The sequence below is a fragment of the Manis pentadactyla genome, chromosome 1, assembly GCF_030020395.1.
Source record: "Manis pentadactyla isolate mManPen7 chromosome 1, mManPen7.hap1, whole genome shotgun sequence".
Classification (NCBI taxonomy): domain Eukaryota; kingdom Metazoa; phylum Chordata; class Mammalia; order Pholidota; family Manidae; genus Manis; species Manis pentadactyla.
In genome coordinates this window covers 85,945,035-85,960,468 of record NC_080019.1, presented here as the reverse complement: position 1 = coordinate 85,960,468, position 15,434 = coordinate 85,945,035, and the positions used below count along the sequence as shown (strand labels likewise).

General features: G+C 34.2%; 1 protein-coding gene across 22 annotated transcripts in view; it reads right to left on the bottom strand.

Annotated features, from left to right (window-relative positions):
- Window positions 1–15,434, bottom strand: part of MBNL1 (muscleblind like splicing regulator 1) — a 202,393-nt gene that overhangs the window by 119,071 nt on the left and 67,888 nt on the right. The gene's annotated exons all lie outside the window — the stretch shown is intronic.

Genomic DNA, 15,434 nt, shown 5'->3' with positions numbered 1-15,434 from the left:
AAGGTCTTAGGATCTCTGTTTTACAGAAGGAGCAATGACTTCTTTGCTTCTGTATTTTATTCACATTTTGATGTTACTGATGAGCTGCTTTTCTTTCCAGTGGTGTTCAACTTAATGAGTAGCTAGAATATAGCTGCACAAAGGAGTTACGCAGGTAACATTTTAGAAAAGCATTTACTTCCCTTAACTGATTATCTAGAGCTAAAGTTCTATAGATATAAAAGATATCTAGAGATTTTTTTTCAATTTAAATAGTTCAACAAAGGATAAGTGAAAAACATACTATCTTCCTAGTAAGTAAATGTCATTTACTTATTAGCTAAGAATTACATACACACCAAGGCAAGTGCTCTCTGCACAGTAGAGAGTAACAATTCTCATTAGCAAAATTGAAACCCTACATATACAGACTAGTTTCTCATGTATTAATACCTCACAGGTTCACTTCATCATCAAAATAACAAAAACAATATAGCTAACACATATTGAATATTCATGAAGTGCCAGGCACTGTTCTCAGTGCTTTGCATGTTACCCACTTAATCTTCACAGCAACTATGGATCAAATATTATTACTGCCCTGTTTTGCCACTGAGGAAACTGAGGTTCAGTCAGCCTACATCACATATTTAAGGTCACAGAGATCACAAATGATTAGAGCCCAGGCTGTACAGGTCCAGAACTGGAGCTCTTAAACATTTCCCTAAAACTGCAACGTTAGTTTTGTTTTTCATTTATGTATTTCAATTTTACCTTTACTAAGACAGACATTAGAGAAAGTTTATATAAAATTAATATTTAATAATAGCAATACATGTGCGTACTTATTGTGAACAATGAAATCCCTTAATCCTTTACATGTATTAAGTTATTTGAGATTCACAACAACCCAATGAAGTAGATATGCTCCCATTTAGTGGGGTATATCTGAGTAATCGGAAGTGTATTCAGTAAGTTTCCAAAGGTCATACAACTAAGTGGTAAATGGGAACTTTGGATCCAGGGAACACAACTCTAGAAGCTGTGGTTTCACATCTACACCTACCCTCCATTGCCCCTTGAAAGCTGATGGCTTGTTAAAGACTCGTTAGAAAGGGAATAAGAAATGTCAGGTCTAGCCACAACCTTGGTGGGAGGCGGAATTGCTATCCCTGTCTCTTCAAAATTTAGTATGTATAAAGTACATGTATTATTCTATATACATTTGTCTTAATGATGTTTACTAACTTAAGGAACTAACCAATGTTTTATGTGATGCTGAGATTTTTAACAAGGCAAGGACAAATTCAGTTTTCATATTTTTTTTCAATGTATAGTATCTGCAGAGGCACTAACAAGCCAGTAACATTATCACCAGCACAGTGACAGTCATTCTGTTATGGGGGATTATATTGCTGGCAGTCATATTTTATTCCTATCCTTGTCAAATAAATTATGTGCAGGGCCAAGACAAAAATTGTGAACTTAAGAGAAAGCTTCAGAAATCCAAGGATCATCCCTTGAAATATGGGCTGAACCAACCTCGGATCAAGATACTTTCTTGAATATTCAGCAGCTGAAATGACCTTCCTTGAATTCGCTCTTGAGGACATGAAGCCCTCTGAAATCTCAGACAACTCAAATCAAATGAAATAAAATCCCAATATAAGACTGAGAAAAGAATGAAGAACCCTGAAAACAATGTATCTCTTTCTTTTGGCAGCAAGCCTCTCTGGACTAATTTTGGCTAACTTCAGCTTTTTTGGCCTTAATATAAATTAGCACAAGAAACCATGAAAACTTCAGAGAGAAAATACAGTTCTGGTGAAGGCATCTACCCTCTGTCAGAATTTAGCCACATGCTGTAAAGAAATGCAGCCATTTGGTGGCATTCAGCATGAAGAGACTTAGGTGCCATGTGACATAGCTTGAGGTGATTCATTAGAGTCTATTTACTCTCAATTATTTTTAAATCAAAGTTGCTATTAGAAGGGCGATGACAATTCTTTTCCCAATTTCTAGACAACTATCTTCTCTGAGGAATTCCTTGAGTATTAGACATTGTACCCACATAAGCTTAATTTGCTCTTTGGCCGATAAGATTTGAATTTATCTGTCTTCAATGTAACACTGATAACACAAAACTTATTCAGAAATTCTAAGAAACACATTCCAATTCATTTTGGGTAAGAAAAACAAAGTAATCTTATTGGCCATTACATAAGACAGATTAAAACAAATGAATTTTATGAACTTGGCACTATTAAGTGACAGACAAAGAAGATCATGACTCATTTATGCAGTCACCCAAAAATATATTTTTGGATATATATTTTTTTCCTGATTGATCAGCTTATCGACTGTAGCCACAATTCTTTTTTCTTGCTGATAATTAATAACAGTGCAATTAACACAGAACACAAGTTTCTGATCATTTTAGCAGACTCTACTTTCAGAAAGATATCAATCAGTAGAAGTTATGTTTGTAGATGAATAAATTAACAGTATGTTATTCATCAACTCCTACTAGGTCTACTCTCTTTTATTTAATTCCTTGAACTTGGCTTTATGTGGGAAGAAATATATTAAAAAGCATTAACTCTAGGCTGTGCTTAGGTCAAAACAGCTAAGGCTGCAGTGAGCTCTCCAGCTTCTCCTGGAAACTACACAATGCACCAACTACAAGCAATCCTTAACTAATACTCAGTCAGACAAATATAAACTGGTGACCTAAAAGTGAAAAGCTCTTAATTGTGCATTGCAAATTTCTGAGTCATTTTGTCCTCACAACTTCATGCTTTAAATAAACCTAAATATTGGCTAAAGAAAATCTACGAGCAATTCAGTATGACTTAGTGTTTCTAAACCAGGAAAAGGAAGGACTTTCAGTGTCTTGAGATAACGTTTGTTTTCTGTAGTTTGGAAAATAAACATTTCCTATGCAGTTATGCCTGGGTGTGTGTGGGGGGGGTGCATACGTGTGTGTCTGTGTGGACGTGTGTGTATGCGCACTTAGGGAAAGAGTGTCTTTGTGTAAATGTAGAGAACAGGAGAGAGGAGAAAGGGAGATAATTTTTTTAGAAGTATTTGGTGTTCCTATAAACCGGTGATGGAGTTAGAATTTATCTCAGCAAGTTATGTGCACATAAGCCATGAAAGTATTGCAATTTATCATAAAATCAACAGGAAATTCTTAATCTGACTGCATATATTTCATATAGTTGCATAAAATAAAAAAGTCTTGCATCGCTAAACTTGACTACATTGATATCTTTATTTCAGTATACATAAGCCACTTCCTGCATTTAATAATAATAGCATATTTTTTCCTGATAGAAGACTGGACTGATTTGTCCTGTTGTCATACTTATATAAACTCTAGAGATATGTACTTTAATATATTTCATGTAATGGATCATTTATTGGCATTACTAAGTGATGGTCAAGAGAAGTAACAGTTTTATGTTTGTCAAGTATGGATACATATGTAACCTATCAAATGACACTTTGAATTATCAGAGTATCAGTAAGAGCTTCCTCTGTAACTGTTCATCTTTAAGTCGATTAGTCCACCTATTAAGTTAGAAATGCATCATCCAAGTCTGTGCTCCATATCTGGTTTCAAGACTGTTAATTAAAAGGACAAAACGCCACCTCCATGTCAGGTATATGTCTGTGCCTCCTACTTCAGTTAATCCGCATTACACAACTTTGAGGCAGGTATGTTATTAATCCTATTTGACAGATAAGAACACTCAGAGAGACTGGAAAATGTGTGCAGCAAAATCTGTTTCATGCAAGCTCCTAATACCTTGGTTAGAAACAAGGGATTAATGGGATTCAACCGACACACATTTGTGTGCACACACACTTGTGATGTTTACTTTCCTGTTTTCTGGTACAGGGATTGCTATATATTTCTTGTATGATATGTGGAGAGATTAACAATTTACATTTTCGAGAATTTATAGAAGTAATTCTTAAAATAGTTGGAAATTGCTATTCCTTCATTCATCAAATAAGTAAATATATACATGAAAATTATTTCAAACCAAATAGCATACATATTTTAAGATGTCCAGGACACTTTTCCTTTATCTAGTACTTAGAAATAGTAGAATAGATTGTTTTAAAGAAATACACTTTCTTTATGCACTTTTGATATTGCTGACTGACCTAGGCCAAGTCAGCTCAGCTAAGGAGTAAATATCATTCTTTTATTTTTACCGGGGTCTCTAAATCCTGAACAGAAAGTTTTCCCCAGTTATTTTTGTTTGTTTGTTGTTAATACAAACTTTATATTTTGTAATTAAATGTGACCTACAGTATTATTCCTCTTCTTAAAGCCTAGTTTCCCTCTTAAATTAGCGACCTGTCTTTTAGCATTGGCACTTACAGTTTGACATTCCTGTTTAAAATATTTCTACCCCCGCTCTCCACTTTTTTTTTTTCCTTCCAGAAATGACTAATCTTCCTGTTATTCTACTCAGTCAGTTTTTCCCCTGGTATTCTTTTCATATTACATAACATTTACTTTTCACCAATACTTTTCAGAATTTTATTACTGTGTTCTTGATGGTAGCTTTCTGTTTTCACAGACAATCAATATTGATATATTAGTAAACTTTTTTGTCAACTTTTGTGCTATTGGGATTAAGCTATTTCCTTGTCAAAATGCGATTATTTTTTCAGTTGACAGAATATAAATGCCCATTTGTTGATCTTCAAATTTAAATTCTGTCTAATCCTCAGTTACCAGATGCCACAGTTAAGGAATTTAGCTTTTTGTCTCCTTTCAAATTTCCTGATGAAATGCTAGCTAAGTAAACATAATGCCACTTCTTCTAAAGACCTGGGGCTTCCCAGAACTTCTCCACAGCATCATAATATCCATGGCACAGACACATAAACAGAAAGTAAAGTTTCTCCATCTTTCTAATTTTCAACAGCAAAAACTACATTTAATTATACACCAAGAATTTGACTTTTACCCTAATCTGAAACAATCATAACGGCTATAACATACTACCTGCACAAGAGTAAAAGAAGTCTATTTTTCAGGGAGAATATCTATGAAGAGTTTTAGAATTATAGTGATTATTCAAATAATATAATCTAAAATTTACAACGTGGTAACACATGCCTGGCAAAACAACATAGATGATTTCAGACATTTATAGCAATTTTTTTAGTGTATTCAGTATTATACCAAATTCATTATCTCACAATCAAATAATTCCTTAGGGAAAGGGGTGTCTTACTAATCACATTTACACTTGCTATTTGCACAAGAAGACGGTCTCAAGGCTTTAAGAAACTACATTTTCTATCCAAAAAAACCTTTAAAACTCCTGACAAAACACACTTTAAACACAGAAGATAAAGATATCCCAAATATATCACCCTTTCTTCCTGAAAATATAAGTCAAATAAAGTTCAAATATTCCCTTCTGTTAAAATAGCAAAGGATTGTTATCATTCACTCTTCATCTTGGAAGATCCCCATTATTCCCTCTCCTTATTTTTTTCAAATAATAAAAATAAAAACTTCCTTCACTGTCACAAACAGTGCCCCCTATATGGAGACTTCTCATTTTTGCTCTGGTGAGCAGGAACAACTTACCTTTCAACAGTCATTACATTATGACTAGAAAACAAATCCAGACTATATATTCTATTGAAAAAGTCAAGGCTTAGGTCAACATCCCCACCAATTAGTACAGTGCTTGTGAAAAAAAAAAAAATTGATGATCAATAAGTATCGGAGATTGTGAGTAAACTAAATTATATGGAGGTATTTTTACAGTAAACAGAAAAGGAAGGACAGATTTATTGGAATCATAAGAAGAAATGTTATCAAAATGCATTAATCAAAAAAAAATTAGAGATAATTCAAAGAATTTCCCCAAAGGAAATTTTGTAAAAGTTTGTTAGAATATTTTGAATATATCTATAACTATATTTAGATCTTATATTAAGAAGTTATTAATATCTTATTCTGAAAACTAATAAAAATCATGCATTTTCTCTCCTTTTCTGATATGAACCAATCAGTTACAAAGGAAAAATTCTTTACAGAAAAATTCTGGGTAATAAATGCATCAGGAATGATATAATTAAAAGTCACTATTTTGCAATACCTAAAAAAATCATGGAGCCATATAATGATCAATGAGGTGAAACCCACTGGGTCCAACTCTGATGGATAACTTTATAGGGCTGACCCAATCCCTGATAGATTTCAGCATCATTAAAATTGGGAACAATAAAAATTCTTCCTTCTTGAAGAATAAAGCAGGGGGAATCTCGCTTCCCAACTTCAAACTCTACTACAAAGCCTTAGTAATCAAGGCAATTTGGTACTGGCACAAGAACAGACCCACAGATCAGTGGAACAGAATAGAGAGTCCAGATATTAACCCAAACATATATGGTCAATTAATATACAATAAAGGAGCCATGGACATACAGTGGGGAAATGACAGCCTCTGCAACAGCTGGTGTTGGCAAAACTGGACAGCTACATGTAAGAGAATGAAACTGGATCAGTGTCTAACCCCATACACATAAGTAAATTTGAAATGGATCAAAGACCTGAATGTAAGTTATGAAACCATAAAACTCTTTAGAAAAAAACATAGACAAAAATATCTTGGAAATAAACACGAACAACTTCTTCATGAACATATCTCCCCGGGGCAAGGGAAACAAAAGCAAAAATGAACAAGTGGGACTATATCAAGCTAAAAAGCTTCTGTACAGCAAAGGACACCACCAACAGAACAAAAAGGCATCCTACAGTGTGGGAGAATATATTCGTAAATGACAGATCCGAAAAAAAGGTTGACATCCAAAATATATAAAGAGCTCACGCACCTCAACAAACAAAAAGCAAATAATCCAATTAAAAAATGGGCAGAGGAGCTGAACAGACAGTTCTCCAAAGAAGAAATTCAGATGAGCAACAGACACATGAAAAGATGCTCCACATCGCTAGTCATAAGAGAAATGCAAATTAAAACCACAATGAGATACACCTCACACCAATAAGGATCACCATTATCTAAAAGACAAACAACAACAAATGTTGGCGAGGTTGTGGAGAAGGAGGAACCCTCCTACACTGCCAGTGGGAATGTAAATTAGTTCAACCATTGTGGAAAGCAGTATGGAGGTTCCTCAAAAAAGCTCAAAATAGAAATACCATTTGACCCAGGAATTTCACTTCTAGGAATTTATCTTAAGAATGCAGCAGCCCAGTTTGAAAAAGACATATGTACCCCTATGTGTATCACAGCACTATTTACAATAGCCAAGAATTGGAAGCAACCTAAGTGTCCATCAGTAAATGAACGGATAAAGAAGATGTGGTACATATACACAATGGAATATTATTCAGCCATAAGAAGAAAACAAATCCTACCATTTGCAACAACATGGATGGAGCTAGAGGGTATTATGCTCAGTGAAATAAGCCAGGCAGAGAAAGACGAGTATCAAATGATTTCACTCATCTGTGGAGTAGAAGAACAAAGAAAAAACTGAAGGAGCAAAACAGCAGCAGACACACAGAACCCAAGAATGGACTAAGAGTTACCAAAGAGAAAGGGACTGGAGAGGATGGGTGGGAAGGGAGGGATAAGGGGGTGGGGGGGAAGGGGCATTATGATTAGCATGTATAATGAGGGTGGGGGCACGGGGAGGGCTGTACAACACAGGGAAGACAAGTAGTGACTCTATAGCATCTTACTACGCTGATGGACAGAGACAGTAATGGGGTATGTCGGGGGGACTTGGTAATGGGGGGAGTCTAGTAAACATAATGTTCCTCATATAATTGTAGATTAATGATACCAAAATAAAATAAAATAAAAATTCTTCCTTCTTGATGTGATGCAATCAGAAATATACAACACCATCTATGAAATATTCTCACCAAATAATAATAAAGAACATTAAAATTTAACTCAATTCTAGCTTTAACTTCTAGTCTACAGAAAATAAGGATAATCATGGGATGAGCTAAATGACACTGCAGGGATGCCATTAGCTAAATTCATAATCTCAGGTATTCTCCAGGACAATGACCTGAATATTTCAACAAATAAATTACAATGTAAAAAATGAGAAGGAATTATGATAGATTAAAAGAATCTTAAAGACATAAAAATAGAATATGTAAATGGAATGAATAAATCTTGTTCAGATGCCCACTGAGCAATTTTTTTTTCTGATCCAGAGTCCAAAACCTGGTTGAGAAGTTAGGCTTTGCTTCTTATAATTTGATGTCTGAGTTAGCTCTAAATCTACTTATACCTGTGAACATAAATATCTATACCTAACAGGTAAATAACTTACCTACTTCAAAAAATCATACATATACATATGAAAACAAATCATAAACTTAAAAAAATTTAAAAATATAGATATTATTAAAATACTTTCTCGTTCACCTTTATGCCACATGGGTAAGTATTATCTTTTCAACCAAGTACTCAAGTGTTTATGAGCAAAGTCTGTCTCTTATTTCTTTAACCAATTGCAATTCAACATATATTTCTAGTGGGTCTACTATGTGTCAGGTTATTTCATTAAGTTAAAAAAACAGTGTTAAGTCACCGGCCAGGTATTCAAATATAGAGAGGGCAAGACCTACATAATTATGACTCATGTGCCAAAGACAGTTACAGGCATATGAATAGCATGTATTTCCGAAAAAAAAGAGGCAGGATGATAACATGACCAGAGCAGGGATGAAGAGAAGCTTCCTAGAAAAGGTAATGTCTCAGATAAATAAAAATATGAAAAAAACTGCAGAAGTCATATAAGGAGAATAAAAGTTCTAAACAGAAAGACACAAAGAACAAAAGGTCATTAAGTTGGAAGAGGAAAAGAGGAAAAGTCTTTTGCCACAGGGCCCTATGGCTAATATTCAATGTTACAGGCATCAAGTCTCAATCAATGACCCACTGGACTCAGCAAATGCTAAGTACTTAGTAAGGAATCAATAAATATCTGTTAATTAAAGTACAGAGACATAAAAGGTAGCACTATTTGAGTGCTCACTATGCATCAGTCATTTTGCTAATATGCTCAAGTAAGAGTATTTCATATTCAACCTCATATCAACCCTGAGTAGGTATTAGTATTACCCCAATCTTACAGTTTGGGACACTGGGGCACAGAATGTCTCAGTAACTTGCCAACAGTCAGTAGTTGGCAAGTGGGTGTATTGAATGATGTGCTCAGAGTTTCAAACAGTGTGGAAAGAAAATACCTGGAAATAAAATTCTACATGACTATTCTACGTGGTCAAATGATTAAAAGAAGAAGTGACAACACTATAAACAGGGAGCACTGCTAAATAAGTGGCTTAATAAATGTTTAACAAGTGGCTCTCTGTGTGGGTGGCTAGAGAAAAGGGGATTAAGGGGCACTATAATTGGCACTCACAATATAGGTAGGTCACAGGGAAGGCAGTACAACATGAAGACAAGTAATGACTCTACAACATCTTACTATGCTGATTGCTGATAGACAGTGACTGCAATGGTGGGTAGTGAGGACTTGATAATATGGGTGAATGTTGAAACCACAGTGTTGTTTAGTTGAAACCATCATAAGATTGCAATGATACTTTAATAAAAATTAACAAAAACAAAAATAAAACAAAAAGTGGCTCTCTAGTGAAGGGAGGACCCTAATTTGTAGCATTTACCAATTTCCATGGTGTAAATACTCCCATCACAGCCAATTTCAAGTGGCCAACATGACATCACTTAACCTGGAGTTGGGAAGAGCTCTAGCTGTGGCCAGCTCTATCTACCATCACCCACAGCCTTCAAGCTTTACAGGAAGAGTGTTAAATTAACAAGCTAATTATATGACCAAGAGAATAACAAGCAAATCAAAGAAAAGTTGCAACTATTATCTCTGTTGTTTACAGGACTCGGTATACAAGTAACAGTCAATTTATAGTTAAAAGAAATGAACTCCTAAAGAGTATAATGAAATGTATACAAGGCAATGAGGATGAACAAGTATTTCATAGAGATTCCTTAAGGAAACATACATTTTCTATGAATGACAGAGCCGACATTATGAAAGTATTCTTTCTATGTGATGAATGAACTGTGATTAGTATGTGATTTCCTGCTAAACTATTCCTCCCTCAGGGATTTATTTCTAAACAGAGAAGTTGAAAATGAAAGCACAGTTGAAGAAAACTATTTGGTTTGGGTCAGCTACAGACGCTGCAACCTCAAAAGGGAGGGTTATTTTTTGCATAGCCTGTGCTTTACAAATTACCTGGCATATGAAGGTGTTGAATGATAGTGATCAGCAGGAAGAAAGGAAAAAAGAGAATCACAGAACTAGACTTATATAGATGTATGTCTTATTTATATTTAAAGAATATACAGATATAAGTATATAAAAGGAATTCAAATTATTAATATTAGTGTATTTACACCATTGCTTTAAAAACATTCTTTTAAGTTATTCATTTAACAATAGTGCTGAATGAAAAGCACAGTAGATGAATTTTATATGTGTATAAAAGTGAGTTAGTTATTAATATCAATATACTGATCTGATCTCTTTATCAAGTTCCTTTATTATTTAACATCAGCATCCAATAAATATATCTAGATAAATTTTAAATGAAATATGGAATCTATTTTTCACACAGGATACAAATACAATGTTAAAGAGAAGCAATAAATGATTAGGAAAGCAAAAAAAGATAAATTCTACACAAATGTGCTTAGAGGTCTAGCAACCTTAAAACAGTGTGTCCCCCTTTTTGGCATGCAGAAAGTCTGTTGATGACCTGTTATTGAAGCTGGCTCTCATGAACCTGCAGCCTATCTATTAGTTAACAGAATCCTGACTTTGTTGGAGTCATAGAAAAAAATGGAATTCATTAGCACAGTATTGTGCTATTAATACATGTAGCAAAACAAATGCAAAAGATGCTTCTGGGCCTTGTTAGACTCTCTTTATGTTGTTTTCTACTGTTCTCATTTCAACAGTAAGTCCCAGGCATCTATTTCTGGATCAATTCAACTATTGATTTCTTCCTATAATAATTATCAATGGCAGAAAAATTTCACTTTCCCAGTCCACTGCCTTAAGAAAAGTTCACAGAATGATTTAAAATGAAAAAAACAAACAAATCAAACACCTTGTGCATAAAATAACTTGCCTTGTGCATAAAATAACTCAAACAACCACTTTTGTTACTTAATTAACTGACATTTTTTCAGCCCAGTTATGGCTGAGATGAGAGCATAGGTATATATTTTTATCTTTGTGATATCACAATTAGAGAATTGAAAATTCAAGTCAAATAATTTTAGTTTTCTATATGCAATGCTAGTTTTCATTTTTTTGAATGAAAGAGGCCTTTCTAAGAGGTGACTACCACTTTTTCATGAAATGTATGGTCTAACTTACAACTGTAATGACTACAATTGGTTTTATTTTTTGTAAATCTTGGGTGCAGGGAAAAGGAAGGTTACTGCATAGATCAGGAGCTACTATTTCAGGTGGCATTCCGTATTTCATCCATTTTAAATTCAATACAAGTGAAATAATATTTACTGGAAGCTTACCATGTGTCAGGCCTACAAATAGGCATTAGAAATTCACAGATGACTAAGACAGTCTCTGCTTCTAAAAATCTTCTAGGCAGGGAATATGGAGGTAAAAACCTCAAACAATGGTGTATACTAAGAGCATGGCAGAGTTCTAATGTATCTCTCCTATCACTGCATTTTTTATGCAGTAAAGTAACCTAGTAAGTAATGTATATGTTTCATTTCTATGTTACAGTAATATTACCGGGTTTATTAGAATCATATCTAAAACAAGAATGAATACACATTGGGTTAGAAATTAAAAGACGGTTTAAAAAACAAAAATACAAAACAAATGTCAAGATAATACAAATATCACTATCTCTTCCAGTTATTTTAAAAGATCGGACTATATGTACTTTGGAAATTAACATGTCACGGTGTCCTATCCAGGGAGCATGACTTGAAACGCAGGTGCTGATACAAAACTCCTTAAAATTTTGATGATGAAGAAGGGCACAGCAGGCTCAATCTGCTGTTTCTTGAACATTTTAATTATTTCCCAGTTTGCAAGATTAGAAAATTAGATTAGCCTCAGAATCATCAAAACAAAATAAATGTAGCACAAAGGTCTTCTCTACACTCACCTTTTTTGAGCATTGTATGAAGAAAAGGCTCATTATTCAAGAGGGTAAGTAATGTTTCAGGCCAAGGGGAAATAGTCTTTGAAGTCCGTTATCTTAAGATCATAATCAAGGTCTTTACCTTCTCTGAAAACACACACTGTTTGCAGAAAAACATGCTAAATCTAATGGACCAGCTGAATTTATTCTCCAAATAGATGACATTTACATACTACATGCTCCTTGAAGAAGGCCAATAAATTTCAATGAGAAATACATCTTAATGTTCAAGTGGTGATTGTAGTATTTGTTACCAACTACATAATTACTCCACTCTAACCCTTAATGAGCCTTAACTACTAAATTTTTAATCCCTCCTGATGATCCTCTTCAAAGTAGATAAATATAGGTTTTTTTCAATCAAACACTTAATTGCTAGAACTTCTGACATCAGCACATAATCAGGAACATTTTTGACTCTCTACGACTTTTCAGTTCTTTTTAAAATAGCTAATATCATTCAGCTTCTAAATAATTATTAAAGGGAACAAGTAATGAGCAAGCTAACAAGTGACGGAGCCTCAGCATTTATACTTTCCCTAAGCTCAGACTCTCTTCTACTTGAGTGTGAAACTGTCAAGTTTTCACACTTTGTGGAGATAAAACTTAATTTTTTTTCTAAAATTAGAGTGGGAGAAATTTAAGTGCAATAGAGATACATGGATCTTCCCTACAAGTCTCATATGTCTTTGTTACTGTTACTCGTTCTGTAGTAAAACCACAACAATTATAGTTGTAGTCTGGTTCCCAGAGTGCTCCTCTCTCAATAAACACCAATACTAATCAAGGCTCTTCTCAATATTCTCCTTAGGGATGAGAAAAAAAAAAATGGAGAAAGAAAACATAATGTTTCTGTCCTGGAACTATCACGTCTCCCTTTTCAAACTTTGAAGGGTAAATATTAATCTATGTAAACCGAATACTTTTCTAACAGATCACTCTTACTAACAGGGAGTTAATATTAGAAAAATGACTGTGTATTGTCCCACTGTGACCAGCCATCATGCACCCTCTGAGTCTTGGGCTGTATATACAGGCATCAAATCAGGAAGCCTGACCAGGTCCTTCTGTGCTGTCTGCACAAAACATACAAAACATGGCATAAGTGCAAATTAAGGCCTGTTCCAGAGATTTACATCAACAGAATATAAATAGTCCATTATAGAGCCACAGCCATTTACTGGATGGGTCCTACCATAAATGAAGTGGGCTGGATTCCTTAGAGAACTATTTAAGAAAAGTATTATGTTGCTATTCAACAAATGTCCCATTACATGAAAAAAATGTTTCTGAAGTTGAATTTAAAAGCACATAAAATCTGTTCACAATCTTTAGTAATGGTCAGGAAGAAATGTTGCTTTCAAATCACTAAACACTTAATGAATGCCACAGATATTCAAAACACCATATATATAGAAGTGATTAACATAAGCTTCCCTTTCTTAAGGAGCTCATAAACTAGTGGGAAAAGACACATGAATAAATGAGTTACACTATCAGACATAATGGAATTTATTCTGTGATACATAAAATAGTAAAGAAATATAGAGAAAAATTATCCATTTCATGAAGTATATCTCATTAGACAATAGAATAATGCCGACCTCTTATGAGTAAGAGCACAAAGACAATAACTTATGTGTCAACTGCAACCACAGGCTGGCTACAGATACAAGAATTGAGCATTAAAAAAAAAGTATTCTGTAAGAATCAATTGGTTACACAGAATTCAAAATACAGGGTATTGGTATATTTTATTATAATTTTAAATTGTGTCCTATATACCCTTTTATTTGTAAATTTTATACTAAGCTTAGGTATATACATGCATACCTTTCCTGTTTTTGGAGAGCCGAGCCTGCTTAAGCAGCAACACTGTAAACCTTTAATGCCACCAATAATCAAGGCATCAGAATAGTCAAGAAAGTTATTTACCTTAATGGCAGTGAACAGCAGTGACTTGACATTAATAAAAGTTTCCGTCAACCAGGTGTGGCAGTAATGCCATTTTCATGAAATGAAGACAGCATACTCCAGCTCTTGCTGTGCCCTACTGACTAGGCATATTTGAAGTATCCTGGTGATCTCAGGATCTTTATCAACATGACTGAGCCCTAACCTCACTGGTAGTTCCTCTGTTTCCTAACTTGTAAAATGGATGGACTACATGACATCATTTCTAAAGGCTCCTCTAATTGCAATCCCAAGAACCTATGGATCTCAGGAGTTCAGAATTGAAATTCATTTAAAAAGTTACCTCTAAATATCAAGCAAAACTCTTGAACATTACATAAATGAAAAATCTTAATTAGGCAAGGAAAAAAGCCAGGTTTTCCATGGAAAGTCCTAGCACTTGAAGTTTTCATTCTTAAAATTTTTATAAAGCTTTAATTGTAATGGAGGCTTGACTACTCAGCGATGTGCCTCTATAACAATTACTCCAGTAAAAACCTAAGTGGAAGCCCAGCTGAATCTCGATTTTCTTTCAATTTATTTCAAAATTACTAGAAATACTTCCAACAGTACAAATAAAGTTAGGTTATATCCCCAATTTTAAATAATAACCTCATATTGAAAACTCATAATAACCAAGGGTACTTAACTAGTCAGGATGTTACCATTTGAAAGCTGGCTGTAGTCTATGAATGACCATAGTCTTTTTTTGAATCTGTATTGATTTTATTTCTATTCTTCAAATTGATGTAAGATCTACTTATGACTTAGCAATGAGATTTGCAGCCTGTCCTTTCAAAGATCTATGCAGTAATGATAAACCCAGTGGTTGGAATCCTTCAGGCCCATACTGAGTGAGCTCACAGTGAGCTCAATCCTTACAGGCTCACACTGTCACTGGGTGAAGAGTTGCTGCTGGACAATGCATCTTTTCAAATCACCTAGAATAGAATCTGTGAACCCACAAATGACTTTCCATCAATCAAGGCCTATCTTCATTCAAATGCAGCTTAGAATCACACAGTGGAATAAATTTGCAGGAATTTTATAAACCTAAAATATTTTATCTTTAAGTTTATGATGATGTAGTTATATTTGTGCTCCCAAAATAAAAAACAACAGTTCAAGTGGAAAGTCCTAACAGTTCAAATGGAATAGCCAAAGTTCTGCCATGATGGTTAAATTAAAATGTGTAGTGGTGTTAACATAATTTCTTGTTGAGTTTCAAGACAACATTCAT